The following is a 20,058-nucleotide window of genomic DNA, read 5'->3' as shown; positions in this document are numbered from 1 at the left end:
CAAATATATTAATAAATTCTCCCCTCTAATCAATGATTTTCAATGTTTTACATGTCATAACTATGGACACATTGCAGCAAATTGTAGAAGCAAATTTCGATATCAAGAAAATAGCCACTTGACAGGAAGTTCATCAACTCCTAGGTACTCAAGTTTCTTTAAGGGATATTTCTCTGCTTGCAACATATTTGGTCACAAAGCTACTAATTGCAATAGGAGGAATAGGAAACATAAATATTTTAATTCCTCTGCTCCCTTTTATGATCATATAAGATATTATACTTTTAACAAGATTGGGCATGTAGTAAAAGAATGAAAGAACAAATCAATGGATCTCCACAGACAACATTGCAAGCAATCATATAAGAATATTGTTACCAAAAGACATGAGAAAGATGGATCCACCAACACTTCTCACAACATGCAAAAAGAAGAAGAACAGATAAGGTATGGTCTTGCTCTTTGTTCATTTGAAGATGTAAATTAATGGTACATAGTTAGCAAATGCTCTCATCACATGACTAGAGATAAGGAAAAGTTTGATTCTCTCAAGAAAAACGAAGATGGTAAGGTGATTATTGGAAATAGTTCTCCATCAAAATTATTGGGGAAAGGTAGAATCAATCTTGAGAAATATGATAAGGAAATTGATGCATTATTAGTTCAAGGGATAAAAAAGAATATTCTAAGTTCAGGTAAAATAGATGACAAAGGATGTATAAGTGTATTTACATCAACCAAATGAAAAGTTATAGATGAAGAAACTAGAAAGGTTATAGCAAGAAGATATAGAAATATAGACAGATTATATGTGCTAGCAAAGATGAAATCAGGAAGAAATAAGAGGTATAGTTCCTCTTCTTCAGATTCAGAGTAAAAGAAGATAGTCCCCACTGTAGTATATTTTGTTTAAACAATGACTGCAGAAGTGGATGTGAGGTACATAACCTCATGGAGAATAGGTGATGATTATCAAGTCCACATGATCACTGGTGTATAATCTAAGGGGGGCCTATGCATGTATATCTTGATTCTTTATGTTATTTTTATATTCATTTTGTAATGCTTATACAAATAACATTGCATTGATGAAGTCGAAGTAAACAAGAACATGCATGATATGTTGAGGGGGAGATGTTATGAAAAATCAACAATTTTCTCTTTGTACATGGATCTTATGAAGGACAGTCGTGTGTATATGTTGTTTTTGGTATAGACAATCGTGTATATTTCTCAGTAATGAACAAACAGTGGCACATATTTAAGGGGAGCCTCTCATATGTTTTTATCAGTTGGTTATTGGCATTATGGCATTGACATTGGTTTACTACATACTGTTAATAATGCCCATATGATGTTTAGGAATGATGTTGTTTCATGATGAGTTTATGAGTAGTTGAAAATTCCTATATTGTTATTATTGAAAAGATTCTTGATGCATTTTCTAATTGATGATATATAATACCAAATTTCACGATGAAGAGTTGGCACATGTTCAAGGGGGGCATCTGTTATGCTTCTAAAAGGTCCATCATTGGCATTATGGTTTCTTAAGCATTATTGTTGCATGATGATGTTTATGATGAGTACATATCATTGTTGATTTATATTTGTTGTTTTTGTTAATGCTAAAGACACATATGTTACTACCATTCTATCAATGATACATGGATTCCATATGAGGAAGTTATGGATGTTGCTTATATGTTGTTTTAGTTACATTCACTAAAATGACTAATGGTGTTCTACCCTTGCTAAAGCTTGAAGATATGAATATGGTATCGATTAATGATGTTGTTGATCAAATTTTTTATCAGTGAAGGTTCTCTTTGTTTGCACACATGTTGTTGATGAATGTATATGCTACCTATATGCTACATATGATGATGTATATGCTTATTGAGGATTATGGCTCATATTATGTGTGAAGATAGAATTTTGATATTAAAGATATGGGACCAAGGAGATGAGTTACTAATAGAGCTTGATTGCACAATCTTATGCTATGATTGGTTGATGATGACAAGTTCATGATTAACTCATTATTGTTGGCATGTCTCATTGATTGTTGTCTCTATGTAATGGGTTATCAATGATGGATGAATTGCAGATAGTAATCTTATGGATGATTACTTGAGTTGCATTTTGAAGTTTTTTATGGTGCGATAATTCTACTTGATACACTTGATGAAGTATATGCTATGGTCATTATTGATGTTGAAGGTTCTCCTTGTCTTTGATGGATGCATGGACAATAAAATGATGGCATTATGGTTTAAGAGATTGATATTTTTTCCTATGGATTATGTCTCTTCCTATATGTGGAAAAAGCATGTTACATGAATTCAAGAGGATGTTTATTGATATGTTTCTTCTACAGTCGGTTGGTAATTCTTGGAAGCATCTAATATTTGGTCACACATTGATGGGTGGTACACTATCTTATCTGCCTGATAATATATTACTTCTTGATGATGAGGATGTTCATGTTGTTGTCTATGTTGTTCTATCAGATGTTTATGTTGCATATTCCTATATGGTGAATGATGGTTGTTGATGACTATCATGGTCTTGCTACCTCATGGTTGAGGTCCCTATTTTGGTTATAAGTGTCTTATATGTCTCTTGATGTAAAGGTCATGAAAATACCCATGTTGTAAATCATTGTAAAATTCAGTCATTTATGGGCTATTTGGATCAAGTCATGTAATGTATGTAATCCCATTATGTTGGGACATTGATGTAAAAATTTTGGTCCAATATGTAAACCCCACAAGTTGGGTAAATGTTGTAATCATGGGAGCATAGAGTCATTGGGCATAGGAAAGGTCATTGTTGGTTGAGTCATAGAGACTTGTACTTTTATTGTATATATTTAGAGGGTCCAACATAGGCTCAAGAGGAGCATGGTTAGAATTCAGTCTTCATATTCAACGGATCGGGTCAACCATGATCATCTCTACAAAGGGGAAGGGAATTATTCATTAAACATTGGGCAACCATTTTCCCTTGATGTAAAAGGGGGAGATAACCTTGGTGTTTGGAGAATAATGTTTGGTGAGAAGTCTTGGTATTTGCAGGTGTGTCTGCATGTATTTACAGGTGATGACCAAACACCAAAATGGTTTCCATCAAGTCCAAAGTGGGAGATTGTTGGCATTATGGCTAATGAGATGTCCTTGATGGAAACCTACTTGATAAAGATGTCAACATTATCATAACAGGATGATTAAGAAAATTAATACAAATGTTATAGGTGATATGGAGAAAGGAATATCATTTTAGACACAAATGGTTGGTAAAAGTAAAGTTTGAGAAAGTATATGTGGGTCCTAAGAAGTAAGGTCGTGTACATACACATGTATTGTGAAGAAAAGTCATGTATAGAATCCACACCATGGTAATCTAGATACCAGGGGCCTTTACCATTTTATTAGCCCATAGAAATTGGAGTGGCAATGGTTATTTGATCTCGTTAAAGAATACTAATGACATTACCAAGGGATTTGCCTAAGTTATTGGTTAAGGAAAAATATCCATAAGGAGATGGAGATCAAGGTGTTATGGGTGTAAGTAATGGGCTATACATGTGTGATTTAATTTAGAACAGGTGTGCACCAGGGCACATGGAGAGGACTTAGATCTGAAAGATATGAAGATATGTTGACATGTATACTTGATTGATTTACTTGTTGCAAATGTCTAAGTAGCTAACATTGATGAAACTGTGATAATAATAATATTGTGATCTAAATGTATTACTCAGAAGTCTATAGTATTGACAATAAAGGTTGCATAGAGGGAAATTATGTTTGCAGCAAAAGTTTTCAAGATCTGTATGCTGGCATGTTTGGGAATAGTCCTATACATACACAAATCAATCTATGTACATGGGTGTTGTGCATGTTGAGCACTTACATACAATGATCAGTCTTATGGAAGTTGCATCTATGTACTAGGGTTTATAGTATTGTCTGATATTGACATTTGTTGTTGTCTATTTATGATGTCTCTATTTTGATTATCTATGTCTAACAATGTTTATTGAGTTAAATTTGGAATGGAATATTGATTGGTAATGATGCTACATTATGGTGATTTTTGATTGGTTCAATGATCTATGATTGGTTCAATGATCTTTGTATGGTTCAATGGTTAATTCAGTGTTATAGTGATTCATGATGCAGTAGTCAGTGATTTGGGATATGTACATAGGTGTGATATAGAGGAAGCGTGTATATACACAATTATAATTTAGAACAATAGTGTATACATTCTAATGTATGCCTGATCAGGATTTGCAAGAACAACAATATGTTTCTATGATGATTAAAAATATATGGTTTGGTATATTGATGAATGGTTGTGCAATGGTATGATCTGATGGTTTACATATGATATGGATTGGTTTGATCTAATTACAATGGTTGATTGAGATTCAATTCAGTATTTAATGTTACAACGATTCAGTTGGTTCAGTGATTGTCTTTCAGATTTAGTATTCAGTTTGGTATTGAGCTTAATGATGGGTGTGGGTCCAGTTTGAAAATATGATGAGTGGTGGTTTTCTCCCACATTGGGTTTCCACCTAAAATCCCAGTGTTCTCATGTGTTATTGTGTTGCTTATGTGTGATGGTTTATTCTTCTCTTACTACTCATGGTTAATGTTTAATTAATGAAATAATGAAGTATTGGTTGAAGATGAATATCTCATGAAATATATAAAAAATAGTTATCTAAATATACACAGTTTTCAGTTACCACACTCACCTACATAGGTAGGTTTCATGAATGACAGTAGTGTACATAAATCAGAATATGAAATGAAAAGTTAAAGTGAGTTTAAAATATTGATTCAACCCCCTCCCTCTCTAAGTGTTTTTCCTAACATGTAACATCCTAGGAATTTGTTCATTCCCTCAAGAAGCTTAAAATCCCTGGAATTATGATTAAATTAGACCTATCCAAGGCCTATGACCATTTAAGATAGTCTTACCTCTTGAGCATTCTGCAAGCCTTCAAATTTGACCTGAGGTGGATTAGGTGGGCCTTTTCCCTCATATCCACTCTTGTATTCTCCAACCTCCTTAATGGATCTCCTTAGAAACCCTTCAACCCTTCCATAGGCCTCTCCCAAGGTGACCCTTTGACCCCCATTGTGTTCATCCTGGCTACCAAAGGTCTAGGATGATATATTAAACATCCGGCTCAAGCCTCCCATATTCGTGGTCTTCATCTATGGGGAGAATATTTATCCCTTACCCACAAGTAGTTCATGGATGATATTATGTTATTTTGTAAGGTATCATTGAATGAGGTGAGAAGGTTCAAAGAAATATTGAAAAATTTTATGCAAGCTTCAGGCACTCTAATCAACGGTGGAAAATCTACCATCTTCATTTTTAATACTCCATCCTCAGTTTAGACTTTCCTTGCAAGAACCCTACATTTTGTATCGACACTCTCCCCATTAAATTCCTCGACATTTGTATAGTATTTAACTCCCTCGTGTATGCCTGCTAGAATGAGATCACTCCGAAAGTTCAATAAAAACTTAGTGGATGGACCTCTAGTGATTTGAACATGGTTGACTGAGTATTTATTCTAAAGGCAGTGTTACAAATCATCCCTATATACCAACTCTCGGGTCTAGTTTTGCCTAAAACAGTGTGCAATACCATGACAACCATTTTCAAATAAATTCTCTCAAGTGGAGCTCAAAACTTTAAAAAATGGGCTCTAGTATTTTTGAAAATTTTGATCAAGCCTAAAATGGTTGGAGGCCTTGGTCTCAGATACCCAATCTATAATAAAGTTTTAGGTGAAAATTTGTGGGGGCATTAGATGATGGGAGGACCTGATCTTTGGAAGGAAATCTGGACCAGGAAATATATATTGCCTATATCTCAAGTGGAAAATTTAACACATAATGGCATTATAATTGGCTCTTCCACCTAGAATCTAGCCCTCAACAATATGGAACTTATTAGGAACCATATCTTCTGGAAAATTAGGGATGGGAGAACGATGCTCTTTTGGCAAGACGCTTGGTAGTAGAGAGGTAAGATTTATTTTAGACAAGATTTGGGGGAATATTTTTTGTTCACGACCACTCAAAATTGTTCCTTAGTGTAGAATTTCTGGAAACCCCTGCAAACCGACTAACACTAGAGACAGTGGAAGGATCACGAGGACTGGGAGAATCACCCTAATACTATCTAGTGGTAGAACATGCAAAAGGAACTTCATTCCCCAAAAAAATCCAAAAAGAAGCCTCAAACATCTTAAATGGGACTATTCAACTAGAGCTATGTTTATGTTAAGGAGGCTTACAACATAGATTTGAAAGAAACTCAGGAAAAACGAGCGTCACTATGGAGAAATATCTGAAAGCTAATCTATGGTTAAAATTATCCCAATTCCTCTGGTTGTTATGTCGAAGGAGAATCCTTACTTGGGACCAACTACATAAGAAAAGGTTCTATGGACCTTCATATTGAATTTTATGTGGACACCTAGGGGAGGACAAAGAACATCTTCTGAATATGCATACCTTTGCAGAGAAAATGTGACATAACTTAGCTCAGCTCTTTGAGCATACAAATAGAGACCACCACAACATTGTCGAGACAATTGATACTTGAAAAAAAAGGAATATTCTCAAGCCTGACCTCAATAAAGCTTGGAGCCTCTCAATGGTATTTCTCTTCTGGGAAATCTGGAAGGAATGTAACAAAAGAATATTCAAAGTGAAAACTAATCCACAAGAGATTGTTTATAAATAAATTATTTAGAATATCAAATAAATAAATTTGGCAGAAAGTTAACGCTGACATGATTGGTAGGTAGCACCCCATGAATATCATATCCTTCATCATCTGAATATATCCCCCCGTATGGTGGCCCCATCCTAGTGGAAACTAGTGGTAACCCCCACAATATCTCCAAACAAATATTCATCCCCCCCAAAAGGATTTATGAAACTTAATTTTGGCAACGCTTCTAAAGTCAATCCGAGTGATGCAGGGTTTCATGGTATAATCAGAGACTGACATAATTAAACTACATTCATTTATGTTGTTGATTGTGGACTCACAAGCAACAATGAAGCTGAATTTAATGCTCTGGAAAAATTATTACTCTTGTCTAGATGAGAGGGCTACAATAAAATGGTAATTGAAGGTGATTCTCTCCTCGTGATTGAAATAATTAAAAAGATGAATGATGGAACCAGAACTGAGAAGATTGGTCATGTCCAAAGAATATCTCACTTGGTTTAGAGCATTGGAGATCTCTTGCATCAATTTTATTACTTAATCCCATCCCATGTCAAAAGAGAGGGTAATAGAGGGACAATTGTTTTTAGCCAATTGGGGATGCCAAAACACAAGAAGGATGTTAGAATCACAATGGTCGATCCTTGATTATAGAAAAAACATGGAAAACTTGGATCATATCTTTGAAACGGATGTTACTTACTGTCGCCTCTCTAGCAAAGAAAGAGAACCAGGTCCCCCAATCGGGGAGCGAGACAGGTTAGGGGATGTGATGGGATCAGGGGTGTTGTAAATAAGTTAGTGATAGTAAAGATAAAGGGGTAGTGTGCCCACCCCTACACAGGTTCTCTCATGCGCGAGACGTCAAAATGAGACTATAACCAAGGAATGAGGCATTTGGAGGCTAAAGATAACATGGTCACCATTACTTCTGTCGGTGGCAGATCGCTAAGAAACAAAAATAAGGCAACCTCTATAGATATCCTTGGACAAGGGAGAATCTCCAAAGAAAAATTGTGAGGTGAGGATAATTGTAGGGCCCAGGCTTTTGTGAGCAAGATATCATTTCTTTGTCTCTGGCTCCTCGGTATGTCCAAAGTGTCTACCTTTTGTATAAATTATTTCTATGAAATGCATGAGATGCATGTGGTTTTTTATGGTGGTTCATGGTTTGTCAGTCTATAATAGGATTAGGTTCCATCCTGTGGAGGTCTGGAGGGAAGGATTTTGCAGTTTAATTCTCCTGTCCTAGCTTTAGGTGTATCATTTGAGTTGAGCTTCCTCAAGTGTTGGGTCTCTCCTCTGCCAAGGAATTATGAACCCTTTGGATAGGAACACTACTTGGATTATGGATGAATATGGGCTTGCAATTTTAAATCTCTCGCCATCATGCAAGCAATCCTTGGGTTGGTTGAGTATGGAGGGGTTAGTGGGTTGTATGCCTTGTCTGCATTACAAATTTGTCAATAATATTGAATCGTATCTCCAAATATTCTTGGTCGAGTGTTTAGTTAAGACCCGCGATTATAAAAGGGAGAAGTTCTCCTGGTTGTGGTTTAACATTTTTCCAGGTGATGGGCACTATTTTTAGACCCTGCAGGTACACAATTCTACTTATTCCATAGATTTGTTTCACTTGGATGACCTCCAGAATTTAATCATGATGCTCTTGTTGTGAAAATTAATGGTTGTGGTTTGCTTCATTGAAAACCATTAGGTGTCTCTCCAACAAGGGTTTGTTGAATGAAATGGTGTGACATGTATGTAACATAGTGGTAATTCCAAATCTAGTTAGGGGCAAGGCCGAGGACGAGTTCGTGGGAAGACGAGACCCACCAGGGGTTGAGGACACATGAATACTCAACACTCTATTTTTTTGTTGTCAACTCTTACAAGAACAATACCCACCCTAGGCTTGCTAAGCCATTAGTGAGTTGGAAGTTGAGATTGGTAATCAGATGGATCCCAATGATCAGGGAATTATGGAAGATTTATGGAAATTGGATCTAGGAAACACATGTGGTTATGGTACTTTTTTTATGAAAACACTTTATTTATTTTGGATGATGAAGCTTCTATTACCTAAAGCTTTGAAGTTTCCCATTTTAGAAAGCCCAAATTCTTCAGAAGAGATTCAGGAATTTCATAGAGAATTCCAGCTAATCCAATGCCAATTCAGTAGTAGAATGCTTTCCTTGCACACATAGAGAGGCACATTCCATGTATGTCTTCGACTGAGCTATTGGGTTATAGTGCTAAAGACCCTACACCATTCGAGTCCTTTGATGAGTAGTACTGAATAGTTGCACAATATGGTTTGTTGTTTAGTTCTGTTTAGATGAATAGTATATACTTTTTGCTAATTTGATATAGGCTCATGGTTGATAGGAGTCATAATGACAATCAAGTTCATATAGCTTTGGTGGATAATCTCAAAATATTTCATTTTTGGACTAGTTATAATGTAACCAGATGGTCAACAGACCTGGTTTCCCAATGGGCGGGTTGAGACCATCTCGACATGGATGTTGATTTTGTAATGTTTGCCTTATTTTGAAAAAGTAGTAGAAAAGTATCGCCCAAACTTAGAAAATAAATAAATTGTTTTGTAGACAGTAGAGATTAGTAATATATTAGATGTTGAGATTTATATCAAAAGTAGTTGTGTCCTTTTTATTCTTTTAATTGAATTAAATAATTTAAAAAAAGTATCATATAAACCAATATTATAACGTGTTATGGCTATTTAAACATGCAGTATGAGTAAACTATGATATTAACTCATAATATTATAACAAAGTCTATTTATAAACTAAAAATCTCCATGTTAAAAATTTTATTACATTTTTTTAAATCATAAATTAATACATATAAACCTTTATTAGCTATTTAATTTATATAACTAAACTAATTATAATCTTTGTAAAAAATCTATCTTGATATTTTATAGATTTTATAATATAAATATTCTAAAAATTCCATAATAATTCTTAAAATTATTATAAAAAGTTTGAATTTATAATGTTTTCTCAACAAAATCTTAATTTTAACTATTAAACTCATTTAAATTGAAATATTACCTAATATATACTTATTATAATCTTATAAAAAACACCTAACGGTAAATCAACTTTTTAAAATTCCATCACCTCTCATTAAAAACATAAAATCTATATTTATAAAATTAATGTACAGATATTGTAACGCATAGACATTGTACCTTATTTTATATATAATTAAAAAAATATATAATTTTTTTAATAATTTTAATTTTTAGCTTACATTTTAAAATTCAATCATATAAAATTATAATACCTATACAAAATCATTATTACATTTTCTTTTACAATTAAAATTTTAATTATATATGATAAAATTACATAATATTATGTACAAAACTACTCTGTACATATAAAAAATTGTCAATTAAGTATATTTAAAGTGGCCGAGAATGATTGTTATCTTTATCACCCAAATTTAAGTAACATGTTGATATCATATGTATTGGAAACATAAAACAAGAAATTTTAGTAACCTTAGTGTGGGCAACAATGTTCAATTCCACCCATGTCAATGCTCCTTATTATTCAATTTCCTTAGCATAAAGAGTTTCTTGAACAGTGTAGTGAAGCTTGACTACATGCACCAAGTGGATGAAACTAGTTTCAATAGAAGTTATAAGTAGGCTACAAAAGGTTGAATCGATAGAAACATTGATGATGTTGGGCATGGGAGACACTAGAATTGTCTAAGTGGAGGTGAGGATGATCCACCATTCTTCCAACTAGGGACTACTGCATCACTACATTAGAGGCCGTCTCATATTTCTTCCTTCAGTGGACAATCATGGTAGCCTTTATCTTTGCTTCTTATTATCTCTAATCCCATAATTGTTTCTCTAATTCCTCCTTCCACCTTTTGTGTTGTTTAGATAAAGAAGACACAATTTTGCTTTCTCCTTTGCAGTCATTCATAGTGCTTTAGACCTTCTTGGAGCTCCTATATATTATACAGAATACAACACTAGATATGGCAATGACAATGCACCATGAATGGATACACACACTATGAAAGAAGACACATGCAAGATTACGTATACTTGGATGGAGGACCAAAGCTACTCTAAATGCCATTTGTATTTTTTACCTATGATTTAGCCATATTTAATCCCACAAGATCTGTAGGCATCCCACATGTGAGAAAAAATGCCTCCCTACCTCTTTATTAATAACGCCTTGGAAGGCGACTCAATAGCCTTGAGGATGAGATTATAAGAATTAATGGAGACACACATGAGGAAGGAGTGATACAACTTTAATGCATTCATGGCCCTTCATGAGACTTTTAATAACAAACTCTAGCTAGAGGACCCCAAGAGTAATCAATTTCTTTTGAGAACACAAACGATCCTCCCTTTTTCTGAAAAACAAACTATAGCTAGAGGACACCAAGAGTAATCAATTTATTTTGAGGAAACAAATGATCCTTCCCATGGAAATTATAGCTAGAGGACCCCAATAATACCCAATTTCCTTGAGGACACAAGTGATCCTCTTGATGGGTCCCATCAATAGGAAAATAAGCATTTACTATGTAGGGGATTGATGGAGACAACCAAGAGAGAATATAGGGGGCTTGTCCACCTCATTAACTCTCTAACTCGGCTTGAGAGCACATAATACTCACTCATATGTCAAATTCACTAGCAGCCGAGGGACTCCAAGTACATGTGAAGATCATGGAGGAACAAATCCACAAAGCTCAAGATCTCGGAGGGAATAACTTCCCTTTTCAAGGGAGATGCCATCATCTACCTTTTTGTATAAATAAACAAGTGAAGAGGCTCATTAGGATTCAATTTTTTGTTACAACTAGGAGTAGCTATTTAGAGCCTAGTGCTTGACATTCTTATTCTTATTTTTCATATTGTTGGCTATGTGGGGCCTGACCCAGGTTCAGTAGTGAGTTTATCCAAGCAAATCCCGGTACTACCGGCCCTTTCGGCAATAGTCCGCGGTGTGCGGATTGAGTTCTCACCCGAGGTAGTATGGGAGGGTACTGGAACCAGGTTTCCACACCCTAGGGATGCCTTGATGAAGTTTTGGAAGTTCACGAACTGATCTTGTGTGCTTGCGCTGCTCCACGCAATCTTCTGTCCTTCACGACTTGTGCAACTGCTTCCGTGTAGCTCTGTAAAGGACGCAAAGAGGTGTTGTCTAGATCCTTTATCCTTACTGTGCTTTTATTATATATCTTAACTTAATTATGTGGGCCAATATTCTCATTAATCATTCAACATTTATAACTAGTGCGCACAATCATAAAATGTAAAGAGATGCATAAATATCACAGAAGCAATAAACACATAGTATTCCACAATCAACTTAACTTTTATTAATCCTCTGTTCAAGTACAATCCCAACTCTGCCCTGTGCACTCAGCTGCAGGGGTCCGCGCACACAACTGCGAACTCTACCAGGCCTCTGCACACATAGCTGCAGAGCCTCTTCCTACTACTACAACCCAAGACTCGGACTTACAGACTCAGAGCTAATTCATCATCTAAAAACCCATATGACTTTTCAAAGCTAAGGCCAAGACTGCCTTTTACACTTAGAGCCTCGCTCTATTTATATAATCCCATGGTCTGCGGACCATGGGTAGGCCGACACATTCTATATTACATTACATTTTTTTAGGGTGGACAACCTTAGACTATCATGCTCCGCGCCCACATTTTGTGCGGTGTTTACATTATATTGACCAAAACTCAGGTTTTAAGCCCCAAAACTTGCTATGAGGGGATTCGTTGCCTAATAGAACCCCAACACAATCATCGTGACTCATCTCGATTCACTCGGCTGGTGCGGTGATCTTCGCGCAGAGTCTATCCAGCAACTGGGTAGTGACTCGGACCCCTTTGTCTTGAATGCTAGTAATAACGTAACCTCTGTACTTTTTCTCCAACTTATGGCCTCTGCAATCGCCAAGTCTCCACTTGTGCCAGTTATTTCTACGGGGTCCCTTCCTGTACAAGGAAGTTGAGAAATCTTATGAATAAGCTCCGTCATGATGGGAATGGGCTCCTCCAGCCACAAGTACCCATCCTGCACCAAGCAAAGCAGTTGCTTGATGAAAAATATCGTGATTGGTGCCTTATGAAAGTGTGGAATCCATAGGAGGTGGAGCATCTCGACCTCCACCTCGCACAACCATTTTTGTGGCTATAGCACTGTAACTACCCCCTCCTTGCTTTGTCTCATCAGTTGGCTAGTTTCCAAATGAGGGAAATCTTCGCTATCTGCGAGGTCCCACTCTTGAAACTTCATCGTGGGTACGTGGCCCACAACCGAACCTTCAAACAAAAGTCCCTCACGAGGAATGGGGTTTTGAGTGTGCTTTTAATGACATCCAAATCTCTAGGTACTTTTACCCTCCCTTTCCGTGGAGGGACATACTTGCGCAGCTTTGTTGCGGCACGTACTGGTGGGATGTCTTCCTCCATTTCTACCTTTGGTTCAATCTCTTCTACAAATGCCTGGAAATCATCCTCCTCCTCATCACTCTCAATACTAACCATTTTCCCCTTTCCCTCCATAGACAACTTACCAAACCACGGGTTGCGCGGAGACATACGGACTGGTCCTGCTCCCTGTGGGTCCTTTTTAGTCCTCGGCATTCGGGGTGATTTTGGAATTTTGGCCTATCCCCCACTGGTGACATAGGGCTCGGTGTGACTCCCTTGGTGGTTGACATTGCTCTACTCAAAAGGTCCTGCGTCTCTTTCGACAATGCTTCAAACATTGAACTTGGCCTCCCATGCACGGGCGTGATCTTTGGGACAGACTGGCCCTACACGCAGTCCTCCTATCGCGCTGCTTCCATACAGACTCTTTTATAGTCCCGCACTCTCTTCCAACTACTTGGAGCACTGAGACTGTGCTTTCTACGAATAGTCAGGTGGTTACTCCACCCACGCGAGGCTTCCCTGCACCTTCCAGCCTAGTCCGCGGGTACCCCACAATTACCCTGATGTTAGTCAGCGCTTCTCGTTCTTCTCTACACAGTTCGCTCTCTCGATTCCTTTGTCTAGTGAGGTGTGGCCACAACCATGGTAACAAAGCCCCAAATCCTTCTAATGCGTTAGTGTGGCTGCCTACCTTTTGTTCTGTCGAGCTTAGTTTCTTTGCACGGCCTACCTGTGTAATTTCAGTTTCCACTTTGTTGATTTCTTCGTCCAAGATCCTGCTTTTCTTCCTCAGTCATACTCGATCTTCTTCGAGTTCACAAATTTTCAAGTGCCCTTGCCGAATGGCTTCCTAAATCTGCATATGTTTGGCCTCACGTAGTGTCATAATTCCTTCGTCATGGTCCTTACGACTCATTCTAATTATGGGAGGATTCCTTCCTCCCAAACCTATGGCCTCAACTCTGCCCATCATCTTTAGGATCATTTTTGCGCTCAAATTCTTGTACATGGCCCTAGAGGCCCATCAAACCGCTGGTACGCGCTGGTCCCAATCAGTCCATCTGGCCTGGTGAACCTTATTCAAGATCCCGTGTACCCTCTTGAATGCTTCTATGTGGAACTTTTGCAGTGCGCAACACTTTTCCTACTGCTGCAGCTGGTTCCGAGTGTTGATCCTTAGTCTGGGATGTGCTTGCACAACACACGTCTGCACCCATCGACACAGGTGGGCACGCAAGCTGCTTCATTCTGGCTGCCCAGCTCTCGTTCGATGCTGGGGACTTCCAAACTGTAAGCACATCTGTCTTCTACATTCGCACCAGTTTCCAATAGTCTTCTAATGTGTACTCCACCATCATGTAGGTGTTGCGCGCAGCGCCCATTCCAGCACATCATACTGCTTTTGTTCCACTAATGTGCTTTCAAATTTGTCCAGGAATTCATCCACCATTGTTACTCCATCATACGTCAAAAGTTCCCTCGCTTATGTTGTCACACAATGCAGATCTAGTCATCATGTTGCAATTCAACGTTGTCACTTCATGCAACTGGTTCTGCCAGCGTTCTACTTCTTCATCTGAATCTGAAGTACAAGAACTGTTGCGTTCCCACGAGATTCTCCCATCTGCAGTTGGGTTCACCCTATCTTGGTCTTGCGTTGTTATCTAGTAAATTCAATCTAGCCCATCGTCCCTGTCATCATCGTGCACAGGTTCAGTGTAGCCCGCCCCTTCAGCTGGATCTAGCAGAAGTACTACACGTAGGGACTTTTTCTCTAATATCATCTTCCGCTTCTTCAGGTTGATGATGCCATTCATATCAGTGGCCTAGTCTATTCCTAGCAATGCGGGATACAGATTGCTATCATCAACAATCTCTATTACTTCAAAGTCCGTCTGTGTGCTCGCGCCTTCAATATCGAATATTACTCCTGATAACCTTCCCATGGGCACGATCTTCTATTGGTTCACCATTCATAATTGAATAGGGGACCACTGCAACATGGGCCTGCCCATGCGTTCCCACCCTTTTCTTAGGTAACACATTCATGTTGGACCCCAGGTCCAAGATTACCTAATCCATTTCGTATTCACCAATCTACACCGTCAATCTCATCTCCCTTCCAGTGTGCAATGTATGCTTTCCTAGTTTTCGGACTACGCGCAGTTCACCTGACCCTATGCACCTAGTGATCAGCTCTTGTAGTCCTTTAACTGCCCTATTATCACGCAACAGCTTCATGCATGTCTCCAAAAAGGTAGTAAGCATGGAAGGATCCATTCCCTGCTCTGGTTTATCCTTACTACCTGAAGTGGAGGCCTTCATGAAGCTCTTCTTAGCTTCCATAAACATCTCCTTTGCGTGCTCTAAGTCGAACTCAGGGTCCTTTACAGGAGCCTTGTGAACCCACGTATCTTCCTTGGGCTTCTTCCCCTTATCTTCCCCTATGGTCGTACCACTTCTGAGCATCATGTTCACATTGGGGTCTTCATCGCGGGGTTCATATTTCATCATTTGAATATTCTGAGTTGGAGGGGACTGGAGTACTCCCTTCTTGTGCATCTGTGTTATCAACGTAGGACAATCTATCATTTCATGATCAAACTAATCGCAATATGAACAAGAAATTCTCATTGGATTAGTACAATCGTGAGTGTAGTGCCTTGGTCCTCCACAATTGTAACAGATTAACTATCTGCGGCCCCTTCCTAGCCCCATCCCTCCTCGTCCTCGACCTCAGCCTTGAAATCCAGTGCACGCCATCACCATGGCTGGGTTGAGGCCTCGCATTTCTATTTGCATTCTATAGGTTGGGGTTCGCTCCATCATCAACTCATAGCTGCGACAAGTACGCTCGTCGTGGCCCACCAATCTACAAAAATTACAAAACAGCTATTGCAGAGTCTGTGTATACTTCTGCAATAGATGGCAATTGTCTGTCATGTGTTTTCCTCCTATCTAATAGATCATGCACCATAACACGGGGGTCATACTCAGCCCTACATGTGCTTTTGGTCTCAACAGCATCGTCCCTCCTCCTGCCAAGTAGTTTTTGAATACTGGATAGTGATACTTGTCATGGCCATGGCCTTTGCATTTTGTGCACCACACTTCCTCGCGCACCTCAAGTTGTGGTGCCCTATTTTGCTTCAAACTCTACATCTCCAAGAATAGATTTTGTATTTTCGTGTAGATTTGTTGAACTCCCAACCCAGGGTCTTATATCGAGGTCTCATGCAACCTCTTCGCCATTTCCAATGCTTTGGCTTGGGTTGAAAGCTTCTATTGTGACAGTGCCATCCTAAGGTGCGGTGTCAAGGATGCCACAAATCATGCATGGTACTGCCTGTCTGTGAGCATCATATTAGCTTCGTGTATTGTACTCTACAGTCGTTGATCCAAATCACAAGGGGTCTCACTCGGGAGCATCACGATCTCTTTAAACCCAATGATTGACTATGTTTCGGACTTCGGTCGGCTAAATTATCTGTTCAACACATTCTGGATCTCTGTTATTCCTGCATTTGGGTGATCATTGGAATGCTTGATATACCATGTCAATGCGTGATCTTGCAGCATGCTCACCAATGTATCCTTCTTAATTTTGTCATCTGTGACCCCTTGTGCTTCCCACACTGCTCTTACCACGAACCATAATTGATCTGATCCTCATTTCCTACTCCTCTGAATACAAGTAGCTTAATCGCACTTGGCATGTTGAACTATGGGGTTGGTGGAGGTGGAGTGGGTGGAGACGGAGGTGAAGGAGGTGAAGCGGGTGGTGGCATAAGTGGAGGTGGTAACTGCGGAATGCATTGCCTTATCAAACTGACCGCACTTCTTAGAGAGACCCGAGCGAGCTCTTCCTCACTCTCTCGTGAAGATGAAATCAAGGGATTGTTCCCTAATTCCCCACCACCTTTGTAGATCCTTCTGCTTCACGTCATTCCAAACATTAATGGATTCGCATCACCCGTTTTTCACATAACAACATCTTAATCCAAGTATTCAGAGATTTAATGTACCTACCTCGTGGTCCCTTGAGAAAACATTGCTCTGCTTCGCTGTAGCTCACGGTCGTGTCTATCGCAAACTCAATGATAAATCCCCCTATTATCTGGTCGAGCCAATGGTCCACAACCCGCGCGATCTTATCTTCTTATGTCTGTAGTCTGCACACTAATTCTGGAGTCCACACTATCGGTTGATCGAGCTTATACCTTCCCTGGCTGTCGGCTAACCTTGCAATCCACTCATACAGTTCAGAAGGGACAGACACGAAGCAGATCTCATGTCCAGCCACCTCTTCTCAGATATCTATGGAGTTCTGTTTTCCTGTGTCACAAACTCGTGAAGCTTCTTGTCCAACCACTCTTCAATTTCCTCCTTTATAGGGTTCCAATGACATGACATCAGACATCCCTTAGGCAGATCCTAGTCCTGGAAATTAGACCATTTGTTGGCTATGTGGGGCCTGACCTAGGTTCAGTGGTGAGTTTAGCTAAGAAAAACTCGGTACTACCAGCCCTTTCGGCAACATTCTGCGGTGCGCAGACTGAGATCTCACCCGAGGTAGTATGGGATGGTGCTGGAACTAGGCTTCTGCACCCTAGGGATGTCTTGATGAAGTCTGGGAAGTTCGCAAACCGATCTTGTACGCTTGCACTGCTCCGTGCAGCCGTCTGTCCTTCACAACTTGTGCAATTGCTTCCGCATAGCTCTGTAAAGGGCACAAAGAGGTGCTATCTAGATCCTTTATCCTTACTGTTCTTTTATTATAGATATTAACTTAATTATGTGGGCCCAATATTCTCATTAATCATTCAACATTTATAACAGTGTGCACAATCATAAAATGTAAAGAGATGCATAAATATCACAGAAGCAATAAACACATAGTATTCCACAATCAACTTATCTTTTATTAATCCTCTGTTCAAGTACAATCCCAACTCTACCTTGTGCACTCAGCTACAGGGATCCGCGCACACAACTACGGACTCTACGAGGCCTCTGCACACACAACTGCAGAGCCTCTTCCTACTACTACAACCCAAGACTCGGACTTACAGACTCAGAGCTAATTCATCATCCAAAAACCCATATGACTTTTCAAAGCTAAGGCCAAGACTACCTTTTACACTTAGAGCCTCGCTCTATTTATACAATCCCATGGTCCGCGGACCACGGGTAGGCTGACACATTCTATATTAAATTACATTATTTTAGGGTGGACAATTGTAGACTCTGGTGCTCTGCGCCCGCATTTTGCGGGGTCTTTACATTATATTGGCCAAAACTCGGGCTTTAAGCCCCAAAACTTGCTATGGGGGGATCCACTTCCCAACACATATGATGTATGTGACTATCGTTTTTTTTTACTGAGAATTTTACCACTGGTTTGAATCTGAGTTAGCTTTGGAGGGTTGAAACCCTTGGGTTTGGGCTGAACCCATAGGTTTTAGTGCCTCTCTTGTATTTATTTCTTGTTCTTGTTTCAAAGAATTGCAATCCTTTCCTTGTTTCAGTAGATATATCATAAAAACTTGTAATTGTAGGCTTGGACATCACCTCTCTTGTGGGAAGAGTGATTGGAAAGATCCACAATAACAACTCAAAAATATTTTTTTATGATTTCTTGGAAACTGTTAAATATTAGATTGCAATCTTTCTGCATGTTTAATCTTTGCAACTTAGGAGTTAAAAACATTGGTTTGGAAATTGGATTTGTGTTTTAGGTTAGAGTAGACTTCAATAAAATTCAACTCATATTTTCCAAGATTATTTACTTTGTTGCAATCATGATCATTTGATGCTTCTATTTGGCTAGATAGAGGAACTATGATGATTTGCAAGGGTGAGAACACCTTTCCACGTCCACCTGAAACTTTCCATCTTCCCCCTAGTAACCTCACTTTGCTTCCAAACTTTGTCTCCGAATTCACTCTGTTAAGGTAAATGAAGGACACCGTGGGCATCAAATTTGGTGCAATATAGACCTACGAGGGGTACTAGGCTTGGCTAAGGGGATCCCATGTTGTGCATTCACCTCCTTCTACCTTCTTCCACTATCCTCTACCTTCAAGACACCATTTATTTCCTCAAAAAGCTACGAAAACCTCCTCATGTAGCAAAATAGGGCCTTCTGTAGCAATATGGGACCTCTTGTAGCACCTCTTGTTGGAGACCTGTAGCATTATTTTCTTCAACCAGTTTTGCCCCATACTTTGACTATGGCATAGTTAAGTTGAATAATGCCCCCAACACTGTGATTTGATTATTAGGGAGGACTCTAGTACCACTCTAAACTTATCCTTTCCTCTCTGCAAACATCATATAGCAAAACGGAGTTATAATTAGTATTTTTCTTCATAGGTATGTTAAAGATTGGATCCCTCATTTTCAAGCAAGTGTGAGTAGATAAATGATGCATGCAAGTAGGTTATTGATTTAATTAAGTGTGCAAGTAAAGTAGCATGATTTATTTCTGCAAATATATCAGCCTTTTCCTTTCATGAAATTTCAATTAGCATTTACATGTAATGAATGGCATTTTCACCTTTGTAGTTAGAATCATGTTCATTTATGCTTTCATAAGAAGTTTTCACTGTAACTAGTTGGAGGAGTGGTCTCTGAACACCTTGATCTGATTTCATGAATGAGTTTGACATGAGTATAACCTAACCTATTGTACATATAGCACTATCACCTCTAAGTTTGTATGAACACGTTGTCACTACTACAACACCCTCCAAAATTTTGGCCTACGCTCAATTTCAGAGGCTTCCTTAGTCTTCTACGTTTTCGTCACA

Source organism: Pinus tabuliformis, chromosome 9, assembly GCF_031772625.1.
Source record: "Pinus tabuliformis cultivar Carrire ecotype Pingquan chromosome 9, CPIR1, whole genome shotgun sequence".
NCBI lineage: Eukaryota > Viridiplantae > Streptophyta > Pinopsida > Pinales > Pinaceae > Pinus > Pinus tabuliformis.
The sequence above is the reverse complement of the archived record's forward strand: the minus strand, read 5'-3'. Positions refer to the sequence as shown.